This window comes from Hyperolius riggenbachi, chromosome 7, assembly GCF_040937935.1.
Source record: "Hyperolius riggenbachi isolate aHypRig1 chromosome 7, aHypRig1.pri, whole genome shotgun sequence".
Classification (NCBI taxonomy): Eukaryota; Metazoa; Chordata; class Amphibia; order Anura; family Hyperoliidae; genus Hyperolius; species Hyperolius riggenbachi.
The window spans coordinates 281659399-281686701 of NC_090652.1; the positions used below are offsets into that span (position 1 = coordinate 281659399).

The window sequence follows — 27303 nt, forward strand, 5'->3', positions numbered from 1 at the left end:
TACCACCTCATCATGATGATGACATGAACCGATTTAAGGAAGGGGGGGGGGGGGAGGCATTTAGGAAACAATAAGCCTTTGTGATGCAGGAGAGGTGGAGGAGGTGGGGTGACAGGCAACCTTCAGCGTGTCAGTAATGGAACAAGGCGGTAATTCAATACATTATGCATTTCTGGGGAACTTGTGTGCCTGCATTGTGGTTACTGTGCCTCGCTGATGTCTTTCTCCGGAGCTGACAAAGTGGACAAATGAATGGACAATTGTCAGAGAGGCTGCTGTCTTTATTAATGGACGCTGAGAGCCGTTACCAGGAATACATTAAAAATACATTAGAACGTAAACTCCTTTTTTTTTTAACAGCTTTCTTCAAAATAATTACGATGGGCTTGGTGTTAAAATAAACCTCTTATGCGGCTACACAACAGGAACCTGTAGGCACATAGTTCATGGTGTCCTCAGACCCGTGCCACCAGGAGGTCCTATGAACATGTCGCTTCCCCTAATGGTAGACAATATGGCTCTCTACGCGATTTAAAGTGGACCTGAACTCTTGCACAGGACAGAAGGAAAACAGAGAGAAATGCAGCCTGTGTGTATTCAGAGAGTTCAGCCTGTCTAATTCCCCCTCATCTGTGACTAATCACAAGTTGTAATTTGATCTCTCAGCTGAGTCAGCTCAGGAATCTGCTCTGCCAAGTCAGAGCAGCTAATTTGTAAACACTGGATGCTAACAATATGTCGCTTCCATGAAAGCAGGAAGTAGACACACTGCAGATTTATTGCAGGTTTTGTATCGGCTGTAACAAAGAAATGTTTTTCTATAATGGTTATTATGCTGCTGCGCATCTATTAGAGCAGAGAGGAAATTCTGAGTTCATGTCTGCTTTAATGTATTGCAAAGTTCTGCAAACAGGTAATATTTGAAAAGATACTCCCTGGCATAGCTGTACTGTACCCGCGCCATATTCTAATATTGCAGCAAGCTTTGACCAGCACTTGTCCGCGGTTCTATTAAAGGGAACCAGAGACGAAGCACCCTCATGTATTTTACCATATATAACAGTGGGAACATTAGAGAAAACACATACAATGCTTTCTGTTTCATTCTTCACTGCTCAGCCTGCTTTTTATCAGCCCTGATAAAATCCCCGACTGAGCATTCAGTCTGGCTTTGCTCAGGAATATTTATAGCTCAGTCTGTGTTCTCTCATGTCTTTTCAAGTCCAAGCCTGCCCCCTGCTGGCTCTGCTCAGGAATAATTATAGCTAAGCCATTATAGCAAAGCCAGACTGGATGCTCAGTCGGGGATTTTTTTCAGGTCTGATAAGAAACAAGCTGTACAGTGAAGAATGAAACAGAGCGCATAGTAGGTGTTTTCTCTAATGTTCCCACTGATCTATATAGTAAAATACATGAGGGGTCTCTGGTTCACTTTAAAGAGGAACTGTATTCAAAATAATATCATGAATAAAATTGCTTACCTTTTTTTTTTTTTTTTTTTTTTTTTTTTTTTTACAATATTAACCACTTCACCACTGAGGGGTTTTACCCCCTGACCACCAGAGCAATTTTCACCTTTCAGCGCTCCTTCCATTCATTCGTCTATAACTTTATCATTACTTATCGCAATGAAATGAACTATATCTTGTTTTTTCCGCCACCAATTAGGCTTTCTTTAGGTGGGACATTATGCCAAGAATTATTTTTTTCTAAATGTGTTTTAATGGGAAAATAGGAAAAATGTGGGGAAAAAAAAAATTATTTTTCAGTTTTCGGCCATTATAGTTTTTAAATAATGCATGCTACTGTAATTAAAACCCATGAAATTTATGTGCCCTTTTGTCCCGGTTATAAAACCGTTTAAATTATGTCCCTATCACAATGTTTGGCGCCAATATTTCATTTGGAAATAAAGGTGCATTTTTTTCAGTTTTGCGTCCATCCCTAATTACAAGCCCATAGTTTATAAAGTAACAGTGTTATACCCTCTTGACTTAAATATTTAAAAAGTTCAGTCCCTAAGGTAACTAATTATGTATTTTTTTTAATTGTAAATTTTTGAATTTTTTTTTAATTACAAAAAAAAAAAAAAATGGGGAGTGTGGGAGGTAATGAGTTAATTTTTTGTGTAAAAGTCATTTATTTGTATGTGAAAAATGTGTAGGGTGTAGTTTACTATTTGGCCACAAGATGGCCACAGTAACTGTTTGCTTTATTGCGACCTCCAAGCCTCCTTCCGGAAGCTTGGAGGAAGAATAAGGAGGCTGGACACGTGAGTTTCTTCTCACAATGATCGCGCTGCCCATAGGAGAGCAGCGGGTCATTGTGGGGCTTAGATCAACGAACGGGAATGGATTTTCCCGTTCATTGATCTCCGGGCGAGCGGGCGGCGGCGGTTTTACTAGCGGCGGGCGGCGTGTTTACGAGCGGGAGCGCGGACAGCGTCGGGAACGCGGAAAGTACGTGTTTCTCCGTCCCTGGTTTTTAAAGGATGGAAAAAGGGGCGGAGAAATACGTACGCGCGGGGGTAAAGTGGTTAATTTATAAATGATTTAGTCAGTGTTTGCCAATTGTAAAATCTTTCCTCTCCCTGATTTACTTTCTGAAATGTATCACAGGTGGTAACATACTGGCAAGTGACCTCTTTGAAGTGTTCATTTAATGAGAGTTCTAAAGCCAGTACAAAATATACTTGGTCTCCCAGAATGCTCTGTGGGCTGGGGGAAAATTCCAGATAATAAACAATAAGCTTTAGTGGTAGGGTGTGGCTATCAATCTGCTTAGCAATATACAACTATAGGAAGTGTTTCTCATGCTGAAACCAGGATATTTCATTTGTAAAAGTGGGTTTCCTGTGGCTATGTTAACAGTGGTCAGTTGTGTTACAGAATATTTCTGCATGTCAGCTCATTGCCTATTCATTTCTATGGGCCTGATCACAGTACTGCGTATAACTGATCGAGGTATTGTAACTTGCTGCTTGCAGGCTTTGCATTAAAGTCTATGTCCAATCTCCATTGCAGTTCACACTCATTATAATCGTGAGTAATGCAACTGACCACTGTGAACCTAGCCTGAATAATTTACTGCATATTACTATGTGTCATTACAGTTCCTTTTTAAGGTATGTAACAAATGCGTTTGCCCACAACTCATTCATAGCTCATCTTCTGTCTTCAAACCATCACAGTTGAAATGCATGTTGGAAGTAGACTTTTTCCCATTAATTTCACTGGATTTAAAGTTTTCCCACTGATATTTTTTTTTGTTTTTATTGGAGCGATTTACCAACTTCCTGTGAGGACAGGAAATGAGGTAAATTCCCTCAGGTGGTGGCACAGGCAACAACAGAAGGCCAAGATACCGTAATATAGTCACAAGTTTTGCAGCTGTTAATTATTGAGGGACTTTTCATTTCTTTTTACCTAAGCATAATCTATAGATGCTATTTTTACTCATTGGCCAATCTAATGACATTTTGTTGAATTCTCCTTTAAGAGTGAAATATTTTCACATTTCACTAGACTACTAAATCAAAAACACACACATACAAAAAGAATAGAACAGAAAAAAATCCTGACTGCTTACGTCTGTTTATGACATACATAATGTTCCCTCAAATCATATCATGTTTTTTTTGTTTCGTTTTTTTAACCATTTACCGAGAATTGTCTTGATAAGATTAAAGTTAAATTGCTTCAGGTTTATTTTTATGCAGCCTTCAGTCAAGCGCGCCTGTAATGTACAAAAAGAAGCGTTATTTTTTTCCCCCCAAGAATAAATGTATTTCCTTGCGTAGGGAAAACTTAACAAACCTTATCGCTGACAGCGAGGGGATTTCTGTTACCTGTATGGCTTCTCGCACAATCTGATGCCAGTAATAGGGTCGTGGTATGCTATCTGTTTATTTATCATGCAATTATAGCAGCGTGTACTTGGCAGCTTGAAGGAAGTGTAGCCGTATGAATAATATCTCCTCTTCCGCTAAAGCAGATTCTGCTCTGTTGTAGAGGCTGTGCGTATGGACAGGTTGTAAAGGAACATTTTTTCATTGAGAGTGTAATAGAGTATATGGGAGGATGAATGAAAGGGAATCTGAAATAAATAGAGGCTGCCATCTTTATTCCTTGTAAGAAGATATCAGTTGCCTGCAGCACCAACCTGGGCAGTAGACCTGCTTTCTGGGATTTTAAAGCGGAACTCGGAACTTCCTCTCTGATCCTTTGCTTTCAAATGAGCTTATCTGCGTTATCTACCATGGCAGTCAGGTGACACTGGAAGGAGATCAAATTACAACTTGTGATTAGATACAGATGAGGGGGAATTAGATAACCTAAACTCCCTAAATACATACAGGGTGCATTTCTCTATGGTTTCCTTCTGTCCTGCGCAGGAGTTCAGGTCCACTTTTACTAGATAAGTCTTGAGGTGGAGTCAACCCTGTATTACCTGCATCTCACTGCTTGTTAGATACAGTCGCGGATTCCAGACTCACTGCAGTTTTTACCCCAGTAAGTCAATCTGAAAATTGCACTTTAGTTATTAAAGTGGACCTGAACTCTTGCACAGGACAGAAGGAAACACATAGATAAATGCACCCTGAATGTATTTAGAGAGTTTAGCCTGTCTGATTACCCCTCATGAGTGACTAATCACAACTGTCATTTGATCTCTCGGCTGTGTCAGCTGGCTGCCTCGGCAGAGCAGCTAATTTGTAAACACTGGATGTTAACCCTATGTCTGCTTCCATAAAAGCAGGAAGTAGACACACTGCAGATTTACTGCAGGATTTGTATCAGCTGTAACAAATAAATGTTTTTCTTCAAAGTATATTACGCTGTTGCTTATCTTTTAGAGCAGATAGGAAGTTCTGAGTTAAGGCCTGCTTTAAAACTGAAGTTAGTAGTTTAAATATTACGTAGGCTTCCTCTTCTATTCCTAGCCTACAGTGTCTATCTATAGTATACCAATACCACGTCACATGGGAAGGTATCACCAAATATTCAGATAGCTTACCCCAGAGAAGAAAGCAAACCTATTTTAAAACTTGCATGTAGGTCTCTTGTCTAAAGTCATTGTAGATCAGCGGTCTGTCAGTGGTAGAACATCCTTAAATAGGGTTCACAGATAGTGTCAACCAGGCCCCTGGCCACCCGCCAGAGCCTAGGCACCTGCTTAGGTTACCTTGTGAGTGATCTGGCACTGGTCAGTCCCTGCTCACGCAAGTATGTTTAGTTCCAGACATTGGGAGGGCTTGTTGAAAGGACCATTGTGATTGGATCTGGTGACGATGCTCTTATGTCTGTGTGTAGCCTCGGTCTGCTTTTGGCCAGTCTAGCGCTATAAGCCATGCAATGCAAAGCAGCAGCTCTTATTATCTGGCACAATAGATGCCCCATTGGCTGCTATGTGTTAGGCATGCATTAACATGTATGTGAAGTCTAACAGACACCTTCGCGGCAGCGCCAATAGGTGTCATCATGTCGGGCAAGGCAAGAATACAGAACAACAATCACTTTTTTAACAAAATGTTTTACAGTGTGAAAGCAAAATTAACATGTTTCTCTGACACTTCCAAATTTAGTAGTATTTAGTAGTATGCAGAAGTATATTCAAATAAACACGGTCGGCGTTTGCAGACCTACGAGTGGCGGACGCTCCATGCTGTACCTTCTGCCCCCGCACTAGAGTCTAAATACAACCGTTGTATATTTGTGTGCCCTGACTTCCATCTAAGGTGATTGTTTGTTTCTCAGAGAGGAACACAAATCCTAACAGATCGCTTATTCGAAAACATTGGCGGCTCAGAAAATCAAGCGTTTAAAAATTTTTTCCACTCTAAAACGGAAGTCCAGGCAAGCAGGCAGCGAGACACTCGGCACAGTGTGTGGTGTGTATGTGTGTGTATGGTGTGTGGTGTGTATGTGTGGTGTGTGTGTGTGTGTGTGTGTGTGTGTCGTGTGTGTGTGTGTGTGTGTGTGTGTGGTGTGTGGTGGGTGGTGTGTATGTGTGGTGTGTGTGTGTGTGTGTGTGTGTGTGTGTGTGTGTGTGTGTGTGTGTGTGTGTGTGTGTGTGTGTGTGTGTGTGTGTCGTGTGTGTGTGTGTGTGTGTGTGGTGTGTGGTGGGTGGTGTGTATGTGTGGTGTGTGTGGTGTGTGGTGTGTGGTGTGTGGTGTGTATGTGTGGTGTGTGTGTGTGTGTGTCGTGTGTGTGTGTGTGTGTGTGTGTGTGTGTGTGTGTGTGTGTGTGTGGTGTGTGGTGGGTGGTGTGTATGTGTGGTGTGTGTGGTGTGTGGTGTGTGGTGTGTATGTGTGGTGTGTATGTGTGGTGTGTCGTGTGTGTGTGTGTGGTGTGTGGTGTGTATGTGTGGTGTGTGTGTGTGTGTGTGTGTGGTGTGTGTGTCGTGTGTGTGTGGTGTGTGGTGTGTGGTGTGTGTGTGTGTGTGTGTGTGTGTGTGGTGTGTGTGTGTCGTGTGTGTGTCGTGTGTGTGTCGTGTGTGTGTGTGTGGTGTGCATGCACCTGCCTAATTTTACTTAATCAATTATTGCACACTTTCTGTAAATCCAATAAACTTCATTTCACTTCTCAAATATCACTGTGTGTGTCTCCTACATGATATATTTAACTGACATTTTTTATCGTAACAACCAGCAGTTTATACAGGAAAATCATGACGATTAGCAAGGTTGCCCAAACTTTCGCATCCCACTGTGTGTATATATATATATATATATATATATATATATATATATATATATATATATATATATATATATATATACAGTATATATATATATATATATATATATATATATATATATATATATATATATATATATATATATATACAGTATATATATTCTGTATATTCTTTTTTAACTTTTTGTTAAAAAAAGAAAAAAGTTATTATCGCCTGCAACTGTTCAAAGGCTAAATATTGAAATCCTAGCGCGGTGGAAATGGGCTGCGCATTACCTCGGCTATCAGTAGACAAATGACGCCGCGGATTACACCTTAGACAAAAATTGTCTTTTAATGCAACATTTTCCGCGGCGCAATAAAGGTAACTGCGCGAAAGGCTCGCCGCTTCCATTCCCCCATCAGCTGGTCTGCGCGGTGCCAGATCCTGTTACAACTAATGGCCCCTGACAGTTTCCCAGTTAAAAATTATACATTAGGGTCACTTTCCTTTAAATTATCTATTATGTGCCAGCTGTCCGCGACTGTACCAGTCTCAGCGCCGATCCTGTGCCAGGCGCGGCTCCTTCCTCGCAATGTCAATGACGAGAGTACGCAAGATAAAGTTTATAAGCTACACGAGGTACCTTGGTGGATTGCACAGTGGGTATTAGAACCATTTGTGGAGGGAGGAGGCGGGGGGGGGGGGGCGTTTGGCCAAGTTCACATTTTGTGTTTGGTTCTGCAGTACTGGAGCTATCCAACGCCATTCCTCCCTCGCAGTAAAAGTTTCATTTTTTTGTCTTTCCGCTTGCGTGGAAGTGAAGGATGAGACTGGAGTGGTTGGAAGGAGCTCTTGGGCATTATTCGCACAACAGCCATCGAGGCAGCGACACAAAGAAGCTTTTTTATGCTCAGGTTGAAGCGAAACCTTCAAGCCAATCATGCCACCCATCTCATCTGAAGACCCCTTGTGACCTGCACTAGAGAGCTTGCCGTGGTGGCGGCACAATAAGCAGATAAGGACCATCTTTAACTCTTTCTTTTCAAAACCTTTTACTATATCCAAAGGATCAAAGCTCGACTCCCGGCACAACTTTTTTATTTGTTGTTGTAGGAGGTGTAATAGCCTCCCCTAAGTGGCTTGGGTTTTTTTTTCTTTCTTTCTTTTTTTTTTTTAAGACACCAATGATACCATAAAAGGAGTTAAAACAATTTATTAATAATATACCGCACTTCCCGTGTAGAAAATCAGTCTGAGCTGAGCATTTTTAGGCCCGTTCACATCTGAGCGTTTTGCCGGCGATTTCGGCAAAACGCTCAAGCGCTGGCGCTTTTTAAAGCGCTAGTGCCATAATACCCTATGGGCCCGTTCTCACTTGGGCGATTTGCGTTTATCGCCGGCGATTAATGCAAATCGTCAAACGCACATTTGTATCCTGCACCATTTTCAGCGATCGCGTTTAGTGCTATAGAAGAATCGCCAAGTGTGAATGGGGAATTTTTTGCGTTAATCGCCAAAAATCGGCAGAACGTTTTGCGTTTTGCAAGTGTGAATGGGGCCTTACTTCTGTACGTGGCGTTCCTGTGCCACCCTCTTAACGTAGAGCAGCCACCCACAGTGCCGATTCTTTCTATTTAGGAAACAGCGAAAGCTAACCATGTGACCCAAATGTCAAATCAATTGTAAGGGCTCATTCACACCTAGGGTGTTTTCGGCCTTTTTTCAAGCGCAGGCGATTTTCAAAATCGCCCACAAAACGCTTGTGCAATGAATCTCTATGAGAAAGTTCATATCAGCGCGTTTCGTCGCAAAGCGGTGCCTAGACCATTTTTGGGGCGATTTTGCTCTAATGGAAGGTATAGGGAGAGCACTAAACGCTCACAAAATCGCTTTGTGTGGGTATAGCGTTTGCGATTTTAAGAATAGATACATTGCATTTATTCTTTTCCCGGTCAAAGAGTTCACTTCCTGACTTGCATCAGGGAGTGAATTACAAAAGCGCTTTAGAAAAGAGCTTTTTAAAAAAAAGCAGCGTGCAGGCAACCGCCGGGAGGCGCAAAAAAAAATTGTGCACAAAATTACAAAACGCTTGTATTTGCGATTTCGATTTTAGATGTGATCAGAGCCTCAACGTATATCCTCTAATTATGCATTTAAAGTGGAACTGTAGTGGAAAAAATGTGATGAATCAAATTACTTGTTGTTTACAATATTCATTTACAAATGATTTAGTCCGAGTTTGCCCATTGTAAAATCTTTCCTCTCCCTCTGAAATTTATCACAGGTGGAGACATCTTTAGCCCTGTCAGGTGCAGCTCTGCGGAATGTTTGTTTCCGTGAATACCAAAGCCAATCAGAATAATGCCTGGTCTCCCAGAATGCTCTGGGAGGAGAATTCCACATAGATAAACAGCCTAGGCTAAGCATCACTGGGAGGGCGAGGCTACATACCAATATACATATATAGCTATAGGAAAGTGTTTCTTGTGCTGAAACCTGCAAAATTACCATAAAAGTGGGTATTCTGAATAATTAACTGCATCCTACTGTATGTCACTACAGGGCCTCTTAAAATATTCTTGCTCATTTTAACAGATAAATAAGGAATCCATTATGATAACCTGTGAATACCGGATACTAAAACGGTCATATTAAAACAAAACAAAATAATACCAATAAAATATTCAAGACTTTCTTACCAGGGAACGTGGCTACACACAATGCAATCAGATTATATGATTCACTAAGTATAGATTGATTTGTACAGTAATGTGAAGGCGTCTGGGATTACATAGGACTAATCCAATCATAATCACATGGAGGAGCTGATACATTTTTCATTAGTTCTAACCTAACTAACATGGCTGGATGGTAGAATTCCATATAGTGATTACAATCAGAATCTTTAAATGTATGGGGTGTTCTTACCGTTGCTTTCCTACAATCTCCAGATTGTACGATTGCATGGCGGAGGTGTTCATAGAATTCTACAATCCAAACTTGAATTGAGACAAAAGACTGAAACTGGTGCATAAATCTTTAAAGTACGCCTTGCTCAAATAAGTCAATGATACAAGCAGTAATAAATAAACCAAACTTAGCAGAAACTAAAATCAATGTCCTGTACTGATAGGATTAGGATTTAGAGACACTGAAGCGAAAAAAAAAATGATGATATAACGAATTGTATGTGTAGTACGGATAATTACTAGAACATTAGTAGCAAAGAACAGAGTCTCATATTTTTATTTTCAGTTATATCGTGTTTGTTTTTAGAACATTGCATCATTCTCTAATATTTGCAGTTTACACACTACTCAGCACTCTAAATGATTTTACAGAGCAGCCCAGTGAACTATTGAACTGTCCTCTGGAGAGAAAAAGAAAATACAATGACTGACAGTTGAGATAATAAGCTTCGGAAGGCTCTCTGCGATTTTGAAAAGTCGTAGAGCTCAGTGGCTCTTTTGCATAGATAACAACTGGAGTTTCTTAACTCTTCCTGTACTGGAAACAATATTAGACTTATGTATCTGCTCCTAATGTTTTATTCCTTAGCTGTACTACACATGCAAATCATTATATCATATTTTTTTTCGCTTCATTGTCCCTTTAAATGAAATCTATCAACAGACTGATGTTTCTCTTATTGCGTCCACCAGTACCCCTCTCCCCGTAAGCTGTTTTTTAATATATTTTATTCTTGATTGGGAGTTAAGTTTTAGGCACTCTTGCCCCCCCCCCCCCCCCCCCCTCCATTGAAGGATGCCCTGAGACAGTTTAGTTTATCTCTAGCAATAACCCCCCTCCTCCAGCTGCCGCCGCCTTGTCTGTACAATCAGCGAGTTTAACATTCCCCCTGTAAAACTTCAAGGCAACGTACGGGTGAAAAAATATGCCACACTTATAGCGAATTTAATAATCCATCTACGGAAACGGTCCACTCGCGCTAATTACTCACATTTCCCAGCGAATTAATCATAAAAACGTATGTTACATGTTGTTTCCCCAGCCGAAAGCAAATTAAGCTTCCAGTAGAACCGTATATCAAAGGAAATAGCGCGGCCGCCGCAGAGGACGGTAACTTCATTTTTTAAATTTTTTTTTTAGTTAAGAATTATAGTTAGACGTTTTTTGGCAGACAAACTGTTTTTGCTCTATCAAAATGACAGTTTCTTTTGTAACTGTAAGAGTTCTAATTAGACAAAGAGTCGCAATCTGCTCTCCGTTCCGAGGAATGCGGGTTCTGCGGCTCTCGAAATTCCGCCATCGGAGAGCACAGATACAGTATTTAAAAAAAAAAAATAACGCGATGATCAATCAGCAGACTTGCCGTATTGGCTATTTGGCAAGCGCTTGTCCCGAGAACCTGCGTTGGCTCCGATGGCGTCGCAGCGCTGCTGTTTTGAGTGGAATTGTGTTGTTTCACTGCCTGGACTGGTGTAATTATTATTATTATTATTACTGTATTAATATGCACAGTACTTTCCAGAGAACGTGGAGCAATGCATATCAGCCAAAGACTCACAATCTACCATCACTAGTGCTGGGAATACACCATGAGTTTTTTTCGGCAGATTTACTGCCCGATCGATCTGAAAATCGATTCTCCTATCTTTTCTGATCGATTTCCATTCACTTCAATGAGAAAATCAATCAGAAAAACCATCTAAATCAGATCGGACCTGCCGGAAATGATCTATTGCGCCATCTATCTGCCAAAAATACTCATTGTGTATTCCAGCATAACACAGTCTAGGGCCAGTTTTCTGAGGGAGATTCCAGTTGACACTCCATCAGTATTTTTGGGTGGATAGTGAGTTTTATTCACAACAGTTTCTCTTGAGTTATCTCACGTAACTTAAAGGACAACTGTACCGAGAGGGATATGGAGTCTGCCATATTTAAAAAAGAGTTTCACTTACCTGGGGCTTCTACTAGCCCCCTGCAGCTGCCCTGTGTCTGCGCTGGGACAAACCAATCCTCTGGTTTCCTGCAGCGAGTCAGTTTCGCTTTTGCAACAGGCTAGCCTATGGCTATTGCGCCTGCGTGGCCCTTGCCGCGCGTACTCGATCACGCTCCCGCCGCCGGGAGTGTGCTGTACATGTGCAGGATGAGAAAATCTCATCCTGTGCTCCCCCGCGGCGAGATCGTGTTCAAGTACGCGCACGGCCAGGGCTGCACAGTCATAGTCACGGCGGGGGACCTGAGGATCAGTTTGTCTTGGCACGGACACAGGGCAGCTGCAGGGGGCTAATAGAAGCCCCAGGTAAGTGAAACTCTTTTAAGGGGTCAGTTTAGGTTCCCTTCAAATGATAAGATACAGTTATTGAATATATATTAACCTTGCGAGAGACATGGAACCCAGTTTTTAAGCACAGTAAAGCCCACAAACAGCCTACGAAGTTGGCCTTCACCACTGTGAGAACTGCTGGCGATGTGTGCTGGTTGGTTGGGACTGCTGGTTAGTTGAGTGACGGATAACCTGGACTCTACTGTATTGAAATGGGGAATTTCGGCTTTGCGTTTTACTGACACGTCAAGGAATAACCTGTATTAAAGACCCAAACGCAGGACATCAGCTGCGTTCCTACGCTTCCGGCAAACATAGAAAAAAGAGCAGAGCAGATTTTCCCCTTGTCTATAAGCTGAAACTGAGCTAGCGTCCAGCAGGATACTGAGTCAAAGGCAACATCTTGTCACGGTGTCATTTCTCGGGGGAAACCCAGGACACGGGTGAGAACTTGCATTACACTATTAGGCCAATTATTAAGTGTGGGCGATTTCTAGAAAGGGAAGAATGACACATCACAAAAGCAAGTGTGTGTGTATACGCTTTTAATTTCCCAGAATCCTCTGCTTCTGCCTTGTGTCAGTCCTTCACCATTGTGACAGTGACATCTTGATCGGCGTGGTTTCTCCGACGTGCTCTGTATAGTGCTCTCAGTAAGAAAAAGAAAAAAAAAACTATGAGTTATTTGTTTACCTTGTCTGCATGAAGGATTTTCTTCCTGGAAGGGGGGAACCCCAGAAGATTCAGCTCAATCAGGACGGTAAGTCACTTCATAAACCATTTTAATCCCAGGAAGCTGATTTCCTTCTACAGTAAAGGATACATGAGGTGACATATGACATGATGAGATAGACATGTGTATGTACAGTGCTTCGCACACACATAACTAGGCTGTGTTCTCTTCCTGAAAGAGTTAAAAATCATATATGAAATCAACAGTTTCTGTCATTGGAGGTGGACATATTTATTTCCTGTTAAGCAATACCAGTTGCCTGGCTATCCTGCTGATCCTCTGCCTCTAATGCTTTTAGCCATAGACCCTGAACAAGCACCCTGCAGATCAGGGGTTTCTGACATTATTGTCAGATCTGAGAAGATTAACAGCATGCTTGTTTCAGGTACGTGATTCGGACACTAAATAGATCAACAGGGCCTGTCAGGAAACTGTATAATTTAAACGAAATGAAATGTGGCAGCCTCCATATGTTTCTTGCTTAAAGAGACTCCGTAACAAAAATTGCATCCTGTTTTTTATCATCCTACAAGTTCCAAAAGCTATTCTAATGTGTTCTAGCTTACTGCAGCACTTTCTGCTATCACAGTCTCTGTAATAAATCAATGTATCTTTCCCTTGTCAGACTTGTCAGCCTGTGTCTGGAAGGCTGCCAAGTTCTTCAGTGTTGTGGTTCTGCTATGAATTCCACCTTCCAGGCCCCTCTATGCACACTGCCTGTGTATTATTTAGATTAGAGCAGCTTCTCTCTTCTCTCTTATCTTTTACAAGCTGGATAAATCGTCCTCTGAGCTGGCTGGGCTTTCACATACTGAAGAATTACAGACAAGGGCAAAGCTGTTTGCAGGAGAAAAAAGAGCAGCCTGAAACTTCAGTGCATGAGAACTGCAGGGAGAAAGAAACACACAAATGATCTCTTGAGATTCAAAAGGAAGGCTGTATACAGCCTGCTTGTGTATGGCTGTATTTTCTATGTGTGGACATACAGTACATCAACCTACTTCCTGTTTTGGTGGCCATTTTGTTTGTTTATAAACAAACTTTTTAAAACTGTTTTAACCACTTTTAATGCGGCGGGGAGCAGCGAAATTGTGACAGAGGGTAATAGGAGATGTCCCCTAACGCACTGGTATGTTTACTTTTGTGCGATTTTAACAATACAGATTCTCTTTAAAGAGTAACCGTGACCAAGAATTGAACTTCATCCCAATCAGTAGCTGATACTCCCTTTTACATGAGAAATCTATTCCTTTTCACAAACAGACCATCAGGGGGCGCTGTATGGCTGATATTGTGGTGAAACCCTTCCTACACGAAACTCTGAGTACCATGGTACTCCTGGCAGTTTCCTGTGAACCTTGTTGAACTGTGGGAAATAGCTGTTTACAGCTGTTTCCAACTGCCAAAACAGCAAGCAGCGGCTACATCACCTGCCAGCAGTAAAAATGCCACCATGTGATAAATGTCAGAATGTAAATCAGGGATTTAAAAGATTTTACAATGGGCAAACACTGACTAAATCATTTATACATAATTATTGTAAAAATGAAGCACTTTTTTTATTACATTATTTTCACTAGAGTCCCTCTTTAAAGGGATACTGTAGGGGGTCGGGGGAAAATGAGTTGAACTTACCCGGGGCTTCTAATGGTCCACCGCAGACATCCTGTGCCCGCGCAGCCACTCACCGATGCTCCGGCCCCGCCTCCGGTTCACTTCTGGAATTTCAGACTTTAAAGTCTGAAAACCACTGCTCCTGCCTTGCCGTGTCCTCAATCCCGCTGATGTCACCAGGAGCGCATGGCGCAGACACAGACCATACTGGGACTGCGCAGTATGCTCCTGGTGACATCAGCGGGATCGAGGACACGGCAACGCAGGCGCAGTGGTTTTCAGACTTCAAAGTCTGAAATTCCAGAAGTGAACCAGAGGCGGGGCCGGAGCATCGGTGAGCGGCTGCACGGGCACAGGATGTCTGCGGGGGACCATTAGAAGCCCCAGGTAAGTTCAACTCATTTTCCCCTGACCCCCCCTACAGTGTCCCTTTAAGTTGCCCTTTAAGGTAAGCACATGATTCTTGGGAGTTTTTCCTCCTTTAGGCCTTGTTCACATTGCGTTTCGGTAGCGTGTCCGTCTGTGTTTTTTTTTTAGGCGTCTTTTTTCCGATTCCGGGCGCATGAGGGGATTCGTTTTTGTGCTTATCGTTTTTCTAAGCGTTTTTTCCGAGCGGTTTTGTAATTCACTCCCTGATGCAAGTCAGGAAGTGAACTCTTTGACCCGGAAAAGAATAAATACAATGTACTTATTCTTAAAAACGCAAACACAATCGCTACACGATTTTGTGAGCGTTTTGCGTTTCTTCTATACTTTCCATTGAGGCGGAATCTCCTCAAAAATGGTCCACACACCGCTTTACTGAACGGACAGCGCACAACCTGCGCTGATATCAACCTTCTCATAGACATTCATTGCACAAGCATTTGGTGGGCGATTTTAAAAATTGCCCGCGTGTAAAAAAAAAAAAACTAAAACGCCTGCAGTGTGAACAAGCTCTTAAATATATTTTTAAATTTAATTTAGCATTGGCAACGTAGACTCCACGTGGAGAAACGCAACTATTCAGCTGCGCCTCTGGCGTCGACCCGAACTTGCTCCGCGAGCGTCTCGTAACTCGGTTCAAGGCACGAAATTTCCTGTTGATTATTTCGTGTGAGGTTTTTTCAGGAGGAATTGAAAAGAGCTGAGAGATAAGGAGCTATCTAGTCTGTTCCGGGAGGAAGAAAGAAGGCAAAATAAGTAGCAGGATTTCCTCTGTGGAGGAAAGGCGTTCTTCTCCCCTTGATTGGTGGCGCATTTGTGTACTTCACCCTCTTCTGCTTCCCTTTTGTCTTGGAAGGCAGAGCGGCGGCGAGCGCTTCCACCTGGATGCTTAAATAATTTAAGTTTAGCAGGAACAAGCCTCTCTCCCTCCTGAGTAGTTGTGGGTTTTTAAAGGCTAAAATTGCTTCATCATGCCAAAGTGAATGTATGCATAAATTATTTAGTTAAACCTGAGATATTGCAGAGTTTTTCCAGCCATTTTTTTCTCTTTTGTGTGTGTGTGTGCGTTTCGAAAAAAAAAAAAAAGCTGCCTGCTTAAATTTCAGGGAAGCGTCCATTTCTCTGAGTGCGTTTTAAATACCCCCCGAGCTTGGCGCCCGTTGCCGGCAGCCCGGGACGGTTTCTGCTTAAAGGCGCCGTTCTGATAGCAGAAGCGATATCATATTTCCCCCAGAATATAAACACTTATAAACGCACTTCTGTGCCACCAGATGGTTGCAGAAAACCCCTGGCATCGACGCAAGTGGGGCATTCGACTCATTTATATTTAATCGGGGAATTAGGATACATTTGTCTGTGAATTTCCTGCTGGTGGAGTTTTGCTCAAAAATTATATAATGATATTTGCTTTTCTGCAAATGTATGCACACAGTTAAATGCCTTGCGTCAACAGTTGTTTTTTTGTTTGTTTTTTAGCATTAAAATATTTAGGAAATTCAGTAAGCAACTTCATTTGGAATGGAGGTCATGTGACTTTTTGATGTCACTTCCTGTATAGAAAAACTTAGCTGTGGGGGCGGGCACTCCTTACACAGAGACTGGGTGGGGCAGAAACCGATCTCACTATGCAGGATAGAAGTAACCCAGCAAGCCTGAACCCATTTTGAAAATAAAAATTGCCTGGCGCGAGCTGTTAAATGTTTCAGATTTTGCCTGGGTCATATCAGACAATAGCAATGATTGCTGAAATGTTAATGAACTGCAGTTCATGCTTTCATGTCGCTCAGCTTTCACTCTGGCACTTTATTCGGCCTGAGGAAGTGGGTCTAAAACCACGAAACTCGTTGCCAGTGCAAAATAAAATGTGTTGTTCTTTACACAAATTGTCATCATTGAGGTAAGCCACCTCATCCATTTGTTAACATTGTTCTTAACATAGTTTTATTGTATCTTGGACGCCTCTTTACCCTATTGTGTTATCCACCCTCCTCTTACCCACCCTCCTCCGGAGGGCTGTGCTAGTTGGCCATTCATGGTGAGACCACACCGGGACTTTTCTGGTTCTTTTTCGCCAAGAGTGCGACCGCGTCCAGCTCAGCTGCACACCCGAGTGGAGTCGGGTTTGTGCGCTTCTCCTGCCTGTCGTGGTTGGTTGCCCGGCTGCAACATCCCTTTGTGAGTATTTCATTGCGAAACATTTGTATTTCCTGTTGCTGTGACTTACTGCAGCATCGGGACTCCTGTTTTCTCAGTGCTTTTTCCTCTGTAGTGTGCTGCTCTCTGTTCACCCTCCACACTTGTACTGGCTCCTAAATATTTCCCACTCAGTGGCATAGCAATAGGGGATGCAGAGGTTGCAACCGCACTTGGGTCAAAGTGGCCCTTAGGGGCCTTCCCTCAATAACAGTATTAGCTCTTTATTGGTCCTGTGCAGGGCTGGATTTACCATAAGGCACTGTAGGCACGTGCCTACAGGCGCCTGATGATGGAAAGGCGGCTCATTTTCCTCCCTGAGTGCCTCCTTCCTTTCTTCCCTATGCAGAGTCCTGATGAGAGTGTAAATGAGAGGTTACTCGCCCTGCTCTCGGCATTCCACTGACGAGATCTCCCTTCAGTCAGGAGCACCTCTAGCTACTTAATAATAAGGCTCCTCTAGCTAGGAGCTACCTAATACTTAGCGGCCCCTCTAGATACTTAATATTGAGGGTACTTCTTGCTACCTAATACTAAGGGGCACCTGTAGCTACCTAAGATGGGCAACAGAAGTAAGGGAGAAGTGGCAGCTGGGCCAGTCAGCAAACTTGCGGGGTGGTTTGGTGGGGGTTTGTAGGTTCATGGAGGGCAAAGTCTAAGGTGCCAGGACATTTGTGCCTATAGACTCCTGTGATGTGGCAGATTTTTGTGCACCATGTCAATTGTTAAAGAGAATCCGTGAACAAGAATTGAACTTCATCCCAATCAGTAGCAAATATACCCTTTTACATGAGAAATATTTTCCTTTTCACAAATGGACCATCAGGGGGCTTTGTATGGCTGATTTTGTGGTGAAACCCCTCCCACAGGAAACTATGAGGACCATGGTCCTGGCAGTTTCCTGTCTGTGAACCTCGTTGCATTGTGGGAAATAGATGTTTACAACTGACAAAAAAGCAAGCAGCGGCTTACATCACCTGCCAGCAGTAAAAATGTCACCATGTGATAAATGTCAGAATGTAAATCAGGGAGAGGAAAGATTTTACAATGGGCAAACACTAACTAAATTATTTATACTGTACATAATTGTTGTAAAAATTAGGCACTTTTTTATTACATTATTTTCACTGGAGTTCCTCTTTACGTATAGAGTGCTTCAAGGGGATCAATGTAAAACTTGCAGTGGGGCCCATAGCTCCTTAGCTACACCACTGTTCCCACTGGCTGCTAGACTGCAGTGACTGCCCCCCCTGTATCCCGTTTTAGTTCGTTTAGCCTTGCATGAAAAGGTATTACTCTTGCGTGTTTGCACCTGGATTAGAGAAGCAGAGATGTGAGCTGTCGTGCCTGTGAAGTTATCTGCCAGGTGCCGGCAAGCTTGGAACTAAACGCCGCTTGTGGTGGTGCGTTATTGTGCGGAGACAAGACCTGCGCTGCTTGTCGTTAACGATCGGCGAGCAGAGGTGAGCCGGAGCGGAATGCAATATCCAGCAATGTGACAGACCCCGGGAGTGCAGCGGAGGGGTCTCCCTCCAAATCCCGGGAATCTCGCTGTGACAAATGATTAGCTCTTATCTCTGGCTGAATTTCATTTCTGCAAGCCGCTGAGTCAGGTAACTCGCAGGAATGGACATTGCGCACCTTCCGCGTTCTCTCGCCAATGCTCAGCCTTTCCTGGCATGCTCGCCGTAGCTCTGGGCTAAACGGTGTCAACACTTATGAGCAGTTGCAGATTCCAGGGCATGCTGGTATTTGTAGTAGTTGAATAACTGCAAAACTACTAATTAGGGATTTTTGATTCCAACAGAATTGCGCATTGCGAGAAATGTCTCAGAGTTCCACGAAATGTTATTTTTCGTTATTTTTGTCAATAAAGGAACAGTGTCTTCATGGCCCAACATCTAGTATCTAGCTGGCTTTATCACACCTGTTGGTAAATAACCAATTACTGATTCCTTCATAGTATCCGACAAAATGTTGCCAGTCTTCACCTAACACCAGAGGTGCATTTTCATGGTTGTACGGTTGTGAAGGACTTTATTAATAAACCTGCCATAACCTAAAGGCTGTAGATGGGTCTGAGGTCCCATTAGAAGCCCTCAGAGTTGGGTGATAAGGGCCAGATCAGAGACGGGGTGTCTGCTGTAGACAGGACTTTGTGAATGGGACGGGCCCGGCTGTACACCTGGAATATTGCAGAGCTGTCTGAGAACCTGATAACGTCAGTGATTGCTTCCAGGCGAGGGGCCAAACAACCGAGAGGGCATCTAGATTATTCCTAGCGCTGGAGACAAGGTGGGAATGCAGGACACAGAGTCTGGGCGTTTTATGGGATTACATTTTTCTCACAGTGGGAAAACTACGCGACAGGAAGCCAGACTATAAGATTTGGGCTAAAAAGACAACTCCTGGTTCTTTAAAAAATTCCTAACACACGTTCCTTACCCTCTGATTAGGTTAATATTAAAACTTCATATGTCCTGATGAAGTCACCATTCTAGCCCTTCTACACAGCCTTGTAGCAGTCCTAAATTGCCACGTCCTGCACCAACTACCAGTTGGATACATACGGTAACTACACAGCCCATGATCCCAAGTGGTGAAAGTTATCTGCTAACAGCCAGCTGACAGCACAGACCCCGTGATGGTTGGTGTCACATGGAGTTTGGATGGCCATTGGCAGACGATGGTTAGAGCAGAGTCACAGTAACCAACTGCCATTGTTATTGCTACACAGGAAGAGTGCCCATGTTTTGGTAACTTCCATGGGAACAAACAAGAGATAATAGTCAAGGAGACGTAGAATAATATCTTCATTTAGCATTACATATATATGATTGCCTCTTTTGCATTTGGTCTGAAGTTCCTCATTAGATATGTTCTACAGAAAACCCAAGCAGCGGGGTGACCCAAAACCACTAGTGTCTTCCTCTGATTCTGTCTCCTCTGATGGGTTTAGATTGCTCTTGCTTTGAATCCCTCCTGGGCTTTTTTTTATTAGGTTTTCGTCCCTACTTACTTCTGGTTTCACCTTGAGCACCCAATAACTGATGTCCTCATAGTTAATTCCCTTTTGTCAGTTCAGGAATGTTTACAGAGTGGAGGAGGATACAACATTAGCAGATCCATCAGATGGCTTGACAGTTCCTCCATCCTGGACCTCCGTAGGATGATGGTTTACTTTTGTAGCTATTGCTAGTTACACAGATGGAATTATGGGGAATCTGCACTAGATTCTCGGCAGAGGAAGTTGTTATTGGCCACCTCAGCAGGATTTAATCTAGCTTGTCTTGTATACGAAGCTTAAAGAGGAACTGTAGAGAAAATAATCTTTATTTTTTCAATATTCATTGATAGATTATTCTAGTCAGCGTTTGCCCATTGTAAAATCGTTCCTCTCCCTGATTTACATTCTGAAATGTATCCCTGGTGGTGACATCTTTAGTACTGCTGGCTGATCTGTACGGAATGTTCGTTACTGAGAGTTCTATGCGCAGAGGGAAATATTGCTTTGCTTGGCAATTGAAAAAAAGCTGTTATTTCCCACAATGCAACGGGGTTCACCGACAGCAAACTGTCAGGACCAGGGTCATGACATCACACTGTGGGAGGGGTTTCACCACAATATCAGACATACAACCCCCCCTGGTGATCTATTTGAAAAAAAGGTAAAGATTTCTCATGGGAAAGGGTTATCAGCTACTAATTGGAATGTTCAATCAAGTTCCCCTCTTAAGTATACATGTATGAAGAATGTCCCATGGCAGGGATCAGGACTCGAGTTCTGTACGGACTCATCGCTAGACTGCAGGTTAGCGGTGCGTCCTGTTGCTTTGGAGAGGGGAGGAGGGCTGACGCTGCGGCGCACCATTGAGTGGGCGGGTTCTGTACGGACTCATCGCTAGCCTGCAGGTTAGCGGTGCGTCCTGTTGCTTTGGAGAGGGGAGGAGGGCTGACGCTGCGGCGCACCATTGAGTGGGCGGGTTCTGTACGGACTCATTGCTAGACTGCAGGTTAGCGGTGCCTCCTGTTGCTTTGGAGAAGGGAGGAGGGCTGACGCTGCGGCGCACCATTGAGTGGGCGGGTTCTGTATGGACTCATCACTAGACTGCAGTTTAGCGGTGTCTCCTGTTGCTTTGGAGATGGGAGGAGGGCCGACGCTGCGGCGCACCATTGAGTGGGCGGGTTCTGTACGGACTCATCGCTAGCCTGCAGGTTAGCGGTGCGTCCTGTTGCTTTGGAGAGGGGAGGAGGGCTGACGCTGCGGCGCACCATTGAGTGGGCAGGTTCTGTACGGACTCATCGCTAGACTGCAGGTTAGCGGTGCCTCCTGTTGCTTTGGAGAAGGGAGGAGGGCTGACGCTGCGGCGCACCATTGAGTGGGCGGGGAGAGTGAAAGAATAATGCGTTTGACCGCCAGCGCATCGAGGGGGAGGCGGGTGCGCTGTACAAAGCTAGATTATTGGCAGAGGTCTCTGCCAAGAACTGTCATACATGTATGAGTTTGATAAATGCTCCTATATGTCCTCAGCAGACGTGTGTAACAAATGGAGACGCACTTTTAAAGATAGTCGGCATGAGATGTATTTACAGCGTAGATCAGGAGTGTCTAGAGCCCAGTAACATGACCCGCTGCTAAGGAGTGGCTGTATGGCATTCCTGCATACACGGGCTGCCACACATCACGCCTTGTCACTGAGCGCTTGTACACATGCATGTGTTTACCATCACTAGAGAAACGCACAGCAGATCACCAGCCTGCATCATCATCACACACACCAGAGAAAGCGCAGTCTCTTCAGCTCTGAGTGTCTATGTGTGCACTCAGAGCAGGGTCATCCTCAAGGGAACCTAGGCAAGTGCCTGGGACCTAATTGGTGTCACGGGGCCCAACTTCCACCCCGTTAACTTTCTCTGACTCCTCTCCCATCTCAAAATTACTACCTTGTTTAGGGCACCATTTCATCTTAATCCATCTCTGGTGTGGAGAGCAGATTTTGTACTTTTGTCTTAAGGCGGCCATTAACAATACAATACCACAGCCGATCAATCGTTTCTGATCGGCGTGCTAATTGATCGGAAACAATCGGCCAAGCCCATTAGTGGCCGCATTCTTGAGTGGGGTTGTGGTTGAGTTAAGAGGGGGCGTGACTGAACTTCCAGAGACTTCCAAGTCAGTCCAGACAACTCCTTAACTTAAGGACTATCGGTGTACTATAAACTAGTGATTCTGGATGCAATCCTTGCTCACAAAGACAAGGTGGACAGATTGCCAAGTCTCCGCCCACCATCCTGAAGTGATCCATGTTCTTCTTAATGGGCACCTTTCTGCTGCTTTTGATGTACAGCATAAAAATGTGATGATTCTGGGTCTCCTTTACTTAACTGACTGAAGGAAGGTAGAAAAAAAAAGAATAGTATTTAGCTGGTCAAATGCTTGTCAACCTCTACAAACAGCATTCTTCTTTGTGGCTTTCCCTGTTGAAATTCACCTTAAGTAAATCAGACATTTCTTTGCCGTAGTTCCCTGTGCAGACTGTCCTCAGAGAGAAAATTATTTAGTTTTAAAAAGTGAATGTGGGAGTAGTTCCTGTAAAATAATAATAATACAAAAATCCCCTTATCTGAGCTGACTTGAAAGGAGGGCAGAGCATTAGAGCAGGAGAGTGGAGCAAAGATTAAAGGCTTGTGTCAGGGGGGGGGGGCGCAGACTGGCGCAGGCTTCCTGTGCAGCCAGGGCCTGCCGTCCCTACAGCCAGGTCTCTTTCCTCTTCTCTCCCTCTCTGTAAAGGGAAGACGGGAGTCCTTCTCACTGCCTGGCGGTGTCAGATTAAATACCGAGATGGCGACAGGAAAGAGGCTTGAAGGAAAAACAAAAGACAGGGGGGTGAGATTTATCAGGTCGGAGACGGAACTGCAGGCCTGTCGGATTTCAATTTACAGAAATCCAAACAGATTTCACTTGACACAATCTGCAATCATTACAGCCGGAGCAGAGCTAATTAAGAAATTAGCTTTGCTGATTGTTTGCTGCTATCGCCGTGATGAGTAACCGAGTGACGCCGTGCGGAGGGGATGCTCCAAGAGGGGACAGAGTGACAAATGTTATTGTTTGGTTATTTTTATATCATTCCAGCCAATACTTTTAATGTTTGAGTGTAATACTGTACTTACTATGCAGAATATGCAGCTTTACCAGCCCTGGAAAGTTGGGTGAGAACTATTGTATTGGCTGCTTACCTCACCATGTGACAGCTGCCAGGCCTCTGCATTGGTGCAGAAGCCAGGCTATGACGCAGCCAGGAAGGCGGGAAGGGGAGTAGTCTGCATGGGAGGGGCATGGTTGAGGCAGACAGATGGTGCCATTGTTGAGTGGGGTTGTGGATGAGTCAAGAACGGGCGTGACTGAACTTCTAAAGACTTCCAAGCCCAGGCAAATTCAGGGGTACAGTAGAACTTCATTACCAACAGCAGTCAAAATGCATACCTATGAAATCGCGCCGGGAGACTTGGGCGCAGTATATAGCCGCTATACGGCTAACCCTGCTCCTGCATTAATTACTATTCCCCCTCTAGGTCCATGTGGATGGTGGGGAATGATATAATTCGGCTTCCAGCTATTGCTGGCAGACGAATTACAGTGTTTTAAAAGTAACCTCGGCTGCATCTTCTGACGGCGCCAATAGCCGTAATTCTTATTAAGGCCTATGGTGGTGCCGGCCGTGCCCAAAGCTCCTGCGCTGTGTACTACAGCGCTCGGTCAAAACTTGCAAAGTAGTTAAGATAGAAAAATACCAGTTGATAATGAGCTGATATGGTAAGCCAACCGGTCCCTCACCAACTCGAAAACGATTGGATAGTGATTGAGTCACTCTGTGTCCTCTCCCGAACTGCTGGCATGGAGTTTTCTCCAACATATCTGATCACACTCTAGATCTATACATTTCTGAAATCGGCTACAAAATATTTCTGGCAGATTCAATAAAAATCAACAACAAAAAAAATTCAATCAAACCAACCGGTGAATTTTTTGAGCGACAAGCGTGCACCTGTACCAAAGTTGAGAGATTGGGGAAACGATCTTTCCCCAATCTCTCAACTTTGGTACAGGTGCATGATTATGCAAACGACGCTTAGCGACTCATGCCAATAATGAACGTCACGGCGGATGGGTTCTTCAAGACAACTCCTGCGTAAATTACAACGATCGCTTAAACTGTTCTTGCCCATCTTGTGCTGTTGCGTATACCCGCCGTCAGGAAGATGGACTGAGGAGCACCTGTCGTCGTGGGACATCGCTGGGATCCATCTTCCTGGTTCGCGAGGTGACTGATTAGTCACCTTTAGGGATTTGTAGTATCCAACAACAACACTTTGTCATTTTACAACCCCCCCCCCCTCATTCTCACAGAACCCTCTTTAAATAAAGAGAATCTGTATTGTTAAAATCGCACAAAAGTAAACATACCAGTGCGTTAGGGGACATCTCCTATTACCCTCTGTCACAATTTCGCCGCTCCCCGCCGCATTAAAAGTGGTTAAAAACAGTTTTAAAAAGTTTGTTTATAAACAAACAAAATGGCCACCAAAACAGGAAGTAGATTGATGTACAGTATGTCCACACATAGAAAATACAATCATACACAAGCAGGCTGTATACACCCTTCCTTTTGAATCTCAAGAGATCATTTGTGTGTTTCTTTCCCCCTGCAGCTATCTTCCACTGAAGTGTCAGGCTGTTTCTTCCTGCAGAGTGCAGACAGCTCTGCCTGTATGTAATTCCTCAGTATGTGAAAGCCCAGCCAGCTCAGAGGAGGATTTATCCAGCTTGTAAAAGATAAGAGAGAAGAGAGAAGCTGCCCTAATCTAAATAATACACAGGCAGTGTGCAGAGAGGGGTCTGGAGGGGGGAGATGCATCACAGAACCACAACACTGAAGAACTTGGCAGCCTTCCAGACACAGGCTGACAAGTCTGACAAGAGAGAGATACGTTGATTTATTACAGAGATGGTGATAGTAAAACGTGCTGCAGTAAGCCAGAACACATTAGAATAGCTTTTGGAACTTGTAGGATGATAAAAAACAGGATGCAATTTTTGTTACGGAGTCTCTTTAAATAACAACTAAGCAGAATCTTTCTATAAGAAGTCATCAATGCATCAGAAGAACCCCAATCCTTGCCTGTCTTCATAGGGAGTTTTATTTGGCTCATACTATTAATACTTGTCCAAGAAAGTATTTGAATGGAATGTGGGGGAGGCATCATTTGACACAAATTTTTTGGTTACAATACCTGGAACACAAGACCACATTCCTCACCGCTGACAAAGTGACGGGAACCCGACCCCCATAAGGTAATAAATTCAATTGCCCTTTCTGGCTATTTCAGTTGGGCTCATATTTCGGCCTTGTATGTATTTTTGGATCCAGGTTTAACTTTTTTTTTTTTCTTTGAGTTCTTTGACCCCCTCCACTCCCCTGTCTAGAGCAAAGGGTGGGCGAAAGGCCTTCTGTATGGCAGATGTAAAATGAAATACTGATACTGTCACCATGTAGCAAACAGGAAGGATTGTGGTGGTAAAATGTGTGTTCAAGTCACCTAAACCTACATGCTGATGTGAAGTTCTATCTATGTGTCCTAATGCTGTACCTAGTGACATCACTTCATTATTCCAAGGAAAACGACACATATGGGCCTTACTCGTTTCACTCTTTCGCCTAAGTTTTCTTCCAGGAGATATTTTCACACCTTATAAAACAACATCCAAGGTAAAAATTAACTGATGAGAAAAACAATTGAATCTATCCTCCTTCTCCCAAAAAATGACTTTTTTAGATAGTCAACAGTTTTATTTTATATTTAAATCTAGTTTTTACTGTTTCATTGTTTCTGCTCGCTGACAATGGCAAATCTATGAATTATTGATCCTTTTTATCTCTCTCCTGCTCTCAGAAATCATTTACTGACAGAAAAGTGTTTTATGGCTGTAATTACTTATTAGTAAGGGTTATGCTACTGACCCAGTCCGACCCGGACAGAAACTGTCACTTCCATACCTTATGGTTTCAGGCAGAGAAAGAAAAAAAGGAGAGCATAGATATTTGTGTGCTTGGCGCTGGGCATACACCTGTCTATCTCATCATGTCACATGTCATCTCGGTTGTCCTTTAAGCCACCAGCAAGCAAAATTAATTTTGACAGTAACTTTTCACCTACTTTTTAGTACTTTTTCAAGTGTTAAAAAAGTTTTTAAAATAGGAAATGAAAAATTACCACCTGGGAAAAAACTTAGTAGAAAAGTGAATTGATAAATGGCCTGTACAGTGTTACAATTTAAAGTGTTAATGTATTTATAGTGTCTTTGAATTTAAGCTAAGTACCCACCAGAAAATCACGGCCAGATCTCTGCCGGCAAACAATCATTTCCTGATCCATCTGACCGAATCAGAAAGCGTGGTTTGCGGCATAGGAAACAATCCTCAACGACTTGATCGGTCATGCTGTTCGTTTCGCAGGCACAGTACGAGAAAACCTCATACTGTGCCTGGACGGGACACTGGCAGCGACGGGAACGCGAACGAGGACGCGTGTGGCTAGGGCCTCGCAGACGCAGTGGTCGTCGACTTGCAAGTGGGCGATACAGAAACCTAGCTGCGGCGGGGTACCGGAGGATCGTTTCGTAGCGGCGCGGGCAGAGGGCGGCTGCAGGGGGCTGGCAGAAGCCACAGGTAAGTAAAACTCTTTTTTCTAAAGTATTTTCAGGTTTCCTTTGAGCCATCCTGCTGTGCACGCCAATATTAACGTGGTCCGTGAAAAAAGGGTACATTTATTATAATGGCACATGGCAGCTTTTGTTTGCAGCCATCACCGGCTGGGAGAGGCTGGGGAGAGATTGCGAGGTTCCTCAGTGGGAGTACTGGGCAGAGAGCCAGCTCTGAGTTAGAAGAGATCTTTCTCTCTGGCTACAACTTTACTATCTGCCGTCCTGATAAGTTCCTGAAACTTTATGATCTATTCCTCCATAACTTGCTTCTTTAAACAAATTTAGCGCATAAACCTGCTTTGTTCAGATTTATAATGCCTCTAAAAGTTTTAGTTGCGTCTGGGCGAGAATAAAACGGTGGGCTGGGAAGGATCAGATCGCACGAAGCCTCAGTGAGGTATGGCGTACCCTGTGCCGCCACATTGATGTCACTGGCTCCCAGCGCAGTCATCGATCTCCTAACAGCTGGCAGTTGTCATGGATGATAGCTATGTAGGAGCTTATCGACATCTTTAAGGAGTGAAGAATATTTTGATGACGTCCTGTTCTATGACATCAGGAATCCTTTTGTGTTTCAAGATAACCACATTGTCCTTG

General features: G+C 43.6%; 1 protein-coding gene and 1 long non-coding RNA gene across 6 annotated transcripts in view; one reads left to right on the forward strand and one right to left on the reverse strand.

The window, feature by feature from the left end:
- Positions 1-27303, forward strand: part of ZEB2 (zinc finger E-box binding homeobox 2) — a 209097-nt gene that overhangs the window by 98778 nt on the left and 83016 nt on the right. The window lies entirely within an intron of this gene.
- LOC137525080 (uncharacterized) overlaps positions 1-27303 on the reverse strand; it is a 57188-nt gene that overhangs the window by 16834 nt on the left and 13051 nt on the right. Inside the window, exon 2 of the long non-coding RNA XR_011022858.1 lies at positions 12668-12781. This is a non-coding gene — a long non-coding RNA (uncharacterized lncRNA). The remainder of the gene's footprint in view (positions 1-12667; positions 12782-27303) is intronic.